Source organism: Lagopus muta, chromosome Z (genome assembly GCF_023343835.1).
Source record: "Lagopus muta isolate bLagMut1 chromosome Z, bLagMut1 primary, whole genome shotgun sequence".
NCBI lineage: Eukaryota > Metazoa > Chordata > Aves > Galliformes > Phasianidae > Lagopus > Lagopus muta.
This window is the reverse complement of record NC_064472.1, coordinates 86,591-94,362: the sequence shown is the minus strand read 5'-3', so window position 1 is coordinate 94,362 and position 7,772 is coordinate 86,591.

Here is a 7,772-nt window from a genome sequence, read left to right as displayed (position 1 = left end):
TTTCTTCTCTAACCCACTTTGTTGAGGACCGCGTGTGAGGCTTTCTTCTTTCTTGGTAGGCTTGGCGACTCCTCCACCAGACGTAGCAGGCATTTTGGGACGTCCAAGGTTCCGCAGTGAGCGTGTCCTGTTCCTGGTCAAGGTGTGGGCGTTCCAGGACATAAAGGCATCTTCATGCTTTCCCCAAGTGCCAAGTACCCCGCCAGATGCTGTTTGCCTTTTGGCACCCCCTCAGTTGCTGTAATGTCTGCGCCTTGATTCTTGGAGCGGGGTAAGTGACACCTTTGAAAACAAGCGATATTTTAGGTTAAAAACAGGGATTTCTTGGAAAATAAGTGATATTTCAGGGGAAAAACAGGGATTTCATGGAAAATAAGTGATATTGAAGGGGAAAAAACAAGGTTTTCTATGAAAATCAGCGATATTTCATGTTAAAAACAGGGATTTCTATGAAAATAAGCGATATTTTATGGTAAAAAGAGGGATTTCTATGAAAGTAAGCGATATTTTAGGGGAAAAACAGGGATTTCTATGAAAATAAGCGATATTTCAGGGGAAAAACAGGGATTTCTAGGAAAATAAGCGATATTTCAGGTTAATAACAGGGAATGCTTGGAAAATAAGCAATATTTTAGGGGAAAAAACATGGTTTTCTTTGAAAATAAGCGATATTTGAGGGGAAAAATAGGGATTTCTATGAAAATTAGCGATATTGAAGGGGAAAAAACAGGGATTTCTATGAAAATAAGCGATATTTAAGGTTATAAACTGGGATTTCTATGAAAATAAGCGATATTTTAGGTTAAAAACAGAGATTTCTATGAAAATAAGCGATATTTCAGGGGATAAACAGGGATTGCTATGAAAATAAGCAATATTTCAGGGGAAAAACAGGGATTTCTATGAAAATAAGCGATATTTACGGGGAAAAACAGGGATTTCTATGAAAATAAGCAATATTTAAGGTTAAAAACAGGGATTTCTATGAAAATAAGCGATATTTTAGGGGAAAAAACAGGGATTTCTATGAAAATAAGCGATATTGAAGGGGAAAAACAGGGATTTCTATGAAAATAAGCAATATTTAAGGTTAAAAACAGGGATATCTATGAAAATAAGCAATATTTAAGGTTAAAAACAGGGATTTCTAGAAAAATAAGCGATAATGCAGGATAAAAACAGGGATTTCTATGAAAATAAGCGATATTTTAGGGGAAAAACAGGGATTTCTATGAAAATAAGCAATATTTTAGGGGAAAAACAGGGATTTCTATGAAAATAAGCGATATTTTAGGGGAAAAACAGGGATTTCTATGAAAATAAGCGATATTTTAGGGGAAAAACAGGGATTTCTATGAAAATAAGCGATATTTTAGGGGAAAAACAGGGATTTCTATGAAAATAAGCAATATTTAAGGTTAAAAACAGGGATTTCGATGAAAATAAGCGATATTTTAGGGGAAAAACAGGGATTTCTATGTAAATAAGCGATATTTCAGGGGAAAAAACAGGGATTTCTATGAAAATAATAGATATTTGAGGTTAATAACAGGGATTTCCATGAAAATTAGCGTTATTTTAGGGGAAAAACAGGGATTTCTATGGAAATAAGCGAGATTTCTTGGGAAAAACAGGGATTTCTATGAAAAAAAAAACGATATTTCAGGGGAAAAACAGGGATTTCTATGAAATTAAACGATATTTTTCGGGGAGAAACAGGGATTTCCATGAGAATATGCGATATTTAATGTTAAAAACCGGGATTTCTAGAAAAATAAGCGATATTTTAGGATAAAAACAGGGATTTTACTGAAAATAAGTGATATTTTAGGGGAAAAACAGGGATTTCTATGAAAATAAGCAATATTTAAGGATATAAACAGGGATTCCTATGAAAATAAGCGATATTTAAGGGGAAAAATTGATTAAATTTTGATTTATTTTTTAATTTTTGAATTTTTATTTCATTTTTTTATATTCTTATATTCTATTTGTTTTATTTTTATTTTATTTCGTTTTCTATTTTGGATTTTGGATTTTCTTTCATTTTTCCATTTTTTATTTTTTATTTTTTTAGTGTTTTAATTTTTATTTCATTTTTTTCTTTTCTCATTTCCTCTTTATTTTATTTTGATTTTATTTTGATTTCGATTTTGGATTTTTTTTCATTTTTTCATTTTCATATTTTCTTTGTTCTTTTTTTATTTTTTTTTCCGATTTTGGATTTTTAATTGTATTTCATTTTTTCATTTTTCGTCCTTTATTTCTTTATTTTCCTGTATTTTTATTTTTTATTCATTTTTATTTTTAGGATTCATTTTTATTTTATTTTGATTTCATTTTTTTATTTTCAATTTTCCTTTCTTTTTTCTGTTTTTTTTTTTTCTTTTTTCTTTTTATTTCTCCTTTTTATGTTGATTCTGGTTTTCTTATTTTTTTATTTTTTTATTCTTTCATTTCTTATTTCTTTATTTTGTTTAATTTTTAATTTTTAGTTTTTAATTTTCAATTTTCAATTTTCGATTTTTCATTTTTAGTTTTCAATATTCAATTTTCAGTTTTTATTTTTAATTTTATTTTTTATTTTTTATTTTTTATTTTTTTTATTGTTTATTTTTTAATTTATTTACCCTTTTTAATTTTTTAATCTTTTTTTCATTTTTGATTATTTTTCAACGATTTTTTTATTTTGTATCTTTTATTTTTCTATTTTTCTATTTTTTTATTTATTTTTTTTTTCTATTTTTTTTATTTCTTTTTTTTCATTTTATTTCATTTTATTTTATTTCATTTCATTTATTTTATTTTATCTTATTTTATTTTATTTTTTCTTATTTTATTCTATTTTATTTTATTTTAATTTATTTTATTTTTTCTTATTATATTTTATCTTTATTATTTTATTTCATTTCATTTTATTTTATATTATGTGATTTCATTTTATTTCATTTTATTTTATTATTTTTTATATTTTTATTTTGTTTTATTATTTTAGCTTGTTTACATCTTATTTTATTTTAGCTGATTTTATTTTATTGTATTTTATTGTATTTAATTTTATCTTTTTTTATTTTATTTTAGCTTATTTTATTTTATTTTATTTTTATTTATTTTTTTTTAGGGATTTTTTTCTTGCTCTCTGCTGCCACCCTGTGGCCAAAAATCGGAACTGGAACCAATTTGTTTTTTTTAAGCGATTTTTTTTTCTTGCTCTCTGCCGCCACCCTGTGGCCAAAAATCGGTACTGCATCCAATTTTTTTTTACTTTTTTTTTTCTGGAATTTTTTTTTCTTTCTCTCTGCTGCCACCCTGTGGCCAAAAATCGGTACTGCAACCAATTTTTTTTCTTTTTTTTTTCTAGAATTTTTTTTCTTCTCCCTGCTGCCACCCTGTAGCCAAAAATCGGAACTGCAACCAATTTTTTTTTTTTTAAGGGTTTTTTTTTTTCTTGCTTTCTGCTGCCACCCTGTGGCGTAAAATCGGAACTGCAGCCAGTTTTTTCTTTTATTTTTTTTTTTAGGGATTTTTTTTCTTGCTCTGTGCTGCCACACTCTGGCCAAAAATCGCAACTGCAAACAATTTTTTTTTACTTTTTTCTTCTGGAATTTTTTTTTTCTTTCTCTCTGCTACCACCCTGTGGCCAAAAATCGGTACTGCAACCAATTTGTTTTTTTTAAGCGATTTTTTTTTCTTGCTCTCTGCTGCCACCCTGTGGCCAAAAATCGGTACTGCAACCAATTTTTTTTTACTTTTTTTTTTCTGGAATTTTTTTTTCTTTCTCTCTGCTTCCACCCTGTGGCCAAAAATCGGTACTGCAACCAATTTTTTTTCTTTTTTTTTTCTAGAATTTTTTTTTCTTCTCCCTGCTGCCACCCTGTGGCCAAAAATCGGAACTGCAACCAATTTTTTTTTTTTAAGGTTTTTTTTTTTTCTTGCTTTCTGCTGCCTCCCTGTGTTGTAAAATCGGAACTGCAGCCAGTCTTTTCTTTTATTTTTTTTTTAGGGATTTTTTTTCTTGCTCTGTGCTGCCACCCTCTGGCCAAAAATCGCAACTGCAACCAATTTTTTTTTACTTTTTTTTTCTGGAATTTTTTTTTTCTTTCTCTCTGCTACCACCCTGTGGCCAAAAATCGGTACTGCAACCAATTTGTTTTTTTTAAGCGATTTTTTTTTCTTGCTCTCTGCTGCCACCCTGTGGCCAAAAATCGGTACTGCAACCAATTTTTTTTTACTTTTTTTTTTCTGGAATTTTTTTTTCTTTCTCTCTGCTGCCACCCTGTGGCCAAAAATCGGTACTGCAACCAATTTTTTTTCTTTTTTTTTTCTAGAATTTTTTTTCTTCTCCCTGCTGCCACCCTGTGGCCAAAAATCGGAACTGCAACCAATTTTTTTTTTTTAAGGGTTTTTTTTTTCTTGCTTTCTGCTGCCACCCTGTGGCGTAAAATCGGAACTGCAGCCAGTTTTTTCTTTTATTTTTTTTTTTAGGGATTTTTTTTCTTGCTCTGTGCTGCCACCCTCTGGCCAAAAATCGCAACTGCAACCAATTTTTTTTTACTTTTTTTTTCTGGAATTTTTTTTTTCTTTCTCTCTGCTGCCACCCTGTGGCCAAAAATCGGTACTGCAACCAATTTTTTTTCTTTTTTTTTCTAGAATTTTTTTTTCTTCTCCCTGCTGCCACCCTGTGGCCAAAAATTGGAACTGCAACCAATTTTTTTTTTTTTAGGGTTTTTTTTTTCTTGCTTTCTGCTGCCACCCTGTGGCGTAAAATCGGAACTGCAGCCAGTTTTTTCTGTTATTTTTTTTTTTAGGGAATTTTTTTCTTGCTCTGTGCTGCCACCCTGTGGCCAAAAATCGCTACTGCAACCAATTTTTTTCTTTTTTTTTTTTTTTGGTATTTTTATTTCTTGCTCTCTGCTGCCACCCTGTGGCCAAAATTCGTTTTATTTTATTTCATTTCATTTATTTTATATTATTTTATTTTTTCTTATTTTATTTTGTTTTATTTTATCATGTTTGATTTTATTTGATTTTATTTTATTTTATTTCATTTTACTTTATTTTATTTTATTTTATTAATTTTTTAAATTTCATTTTATTTCATTTTATTTTATTTTTGCTGATTTTATTTTATTTTATTTCATTTTATTTTATTATTTTATTTTATTTTATTTTACTTTATTTTATTTTATTTTATTTTTAAGGGTTTTTTTTTTCTTGCTCTTAGCTGCCACCGTGTGGCCAAAAATCGGAACTGCAACCAATTTTTTTATTTTATTTTTTTTTTAGGGATTTTTTTTCTTGCTCTCTGCTGCCACCGTGTGGCCAAAAATCGGAACTGCAAGGTGTTGTTTGTTTTTTTTTTTGAGCATGCGCAGAGCTCATTCCGGTTAATTAATAAATTGAAATAAAGCAAATAATTGTAATTAAAATGCTTATTAATATTAGTAGGTAAACAATAATAATATTAAAATATATTTTTTAAAAAAATTAAGTCTTTTTTCGTTGACTTTTTTTTAATTTATTTTTTTTTAATTCTTATAAACTGTTTCTTAGTTATCACTTACTTTTTATTTTTTTTTCCTTTTTTTTAATTTTGTCTAAGCTCCTTTTTTTATTTTTTAATTCTTTTTTTTAATTTTTCTATTGTTTTTTTAACCTCTTTTTTTAATTTTTTTCTTTCCTGCTTTCCATTTAATTTTTAATATTAATTCAGTTTAAATTCTTTAATATTTTACTGCTTTATTTTTTTTAATTTTTTATTTGTAAAAAAGATTCTTGATTTCTACAGAGCTTTTGTTTACTTTAGATTTTATTCTTTAATTCCGAATTTTTTTCATTTTTTTTTTAATTTAATTTTTTTTTAAGGTATTTTAATATTTATTTTTTTATTTAATTTTGTTTTCTATGTTTGATTTTGGTTTATGTTAAACATTATTTCTATATTTTTTTAATTATTTGATTATTTGTTTAATATAATACGTATATATAATATGTAAGTATAATATTTGTTATTTCCTATTATACGTTTAAATCTCGCTCTCTACTGCCACCGTGTGGCGAAAAATCGGTACTGCAACCTTTTTTTTTTTTTTTTTATGCGACGCGCATGCGCAGTGTGCTTGCCGGTTATGCGCATGCGCCAAAATGGCGGCGATGTTCGCGCATGCGCAGTAGCGGTTCCGATGCCGCGCATGCGCAGTGCGCGAGGACACAACTGCGCATGCGGAGCAGAAACTGGCGCCTATATAAAGAGCGTGGCAGCGGCCGCGGTTGCGCAATAGATCGTGGTTGTGCGCGGTTGCTCGATGTTGTGCTGCTCCGCGCTGCTCGGAGCCGCCGCGAAGCCGCTCGGAGCCGCCGCGAAGCCGCTGCCAAGCGCCGCCACTTGGGGCCAGGTCACTTGTGGGTCGCTGTGGGGCTGCTGTGGTTCTATTTGAGGCCCTTTTCGGGCACTTATGGGGCTTTTTTGGGGCACTTGTGGGGCTCTTCTGGTGCTCTAATATGTGGCTTGCAGGGCTCCTTTTGGGTGTCTTTTGGGGCTCCTTTGGGGCTCTTTTGGGTCACTTATGGTGCTTTTTAGGGGCATTTGTGGGCTCTTCTGGTGCTCTAATGTGTGGCTTGCAGGGCAGTGATGTGTGGCTTGCAGGGCACTTTTTGGTCTCCTTTTCGGTCTCCTTTTTGGGTCCTTTTTGGGTATTTTTGGCTCCTTTTTGGCTCCTTTTGGGGCTCCTTTGGGGCTCTTTTGGGGCTCCTTTGGGGTACTTATGGGGATGTTTTGGGGCACTTACGGGGCTTTTCTGGGGCACTAATATGTGGCTTGCACGGCTCTTTAGCGGCTCCTTTTTGCGGATCATTTTAGGGTTCCTTTTAGGGCTCCTTTGGGGCACTTGTGGAGCTCTTCTTGTGCTCTAATATGTGGCTTGCAGGGCAATGATGCGTGGCTTGCAGGGTTTCTTTGGGGTTCTTTAGGGTCTCTTTTGGGGCTCCTTTGGTTCTCCCATATGTGGTTTGCAGGGCTCCTTTGGGGCTCTTTTGGGGCTCCTTTGGGGCTCCTTTTGGTCTCCAGTGCGGCTCCTTCCTGGCTCTCTTTTGGGGCTCTTTTGTGCCACTTATGCGGCTTTTTTGGGGCACTTCTGGGGCTCTTCTGGTGCTCTCATATGTGGCTTGCAGGCCAGTGACATGTGGCTTGTAGGGCACTTTTGGGGCTCGTTTTGGGGTCTCTTTTGGGGTCTCTTTTGGGGTCTGTAGGGTCTCTTTTGGGGCATTTGTGGGGCTTTTTTGGGGCCCTTGTGGGGCTCTTCTGGTGCTCTAATATGTGGCTTGCAGGGCTCTTTTGGGGCTTGTTTTGGGGCTCTTTAGGGGCTCCTTTCTGGCTCCTTTAGGGCTCTTTCGGGGCTCCTTTGAAGCTCCTTTAGGGCTCTTCTGTTGCTCTAATGTGTGGCTTGCAGGGCAGTGATGTGTGGCTTGCAGGGCACTTCTGGGGCTCCATTTGGGGCTCCTTTGGGGCTCCTTTGGGGCTCCTGTTTGGCTCCTTTAGGGCTCCTTTGGGTAACTTCTGGGGCACTTCTGGGGCTCCTTTGGTGCTCTAATATGTGGCTTGCAGGGCAGTGATGTGTGGCTTGTAGGGCTCCTTTGGGTGCCTTTTGGGGCACTTGTGGGGCTTTTTTGGGGCTCCTTTGGTGCTCTAATATGTGGCTTGCAGGGCACTTTCGGGGCTCTTTTTGGGGCTCCTTTGGGGCTCTTGTGGGGCCCTTATGGGGTTTTTCTGGTTT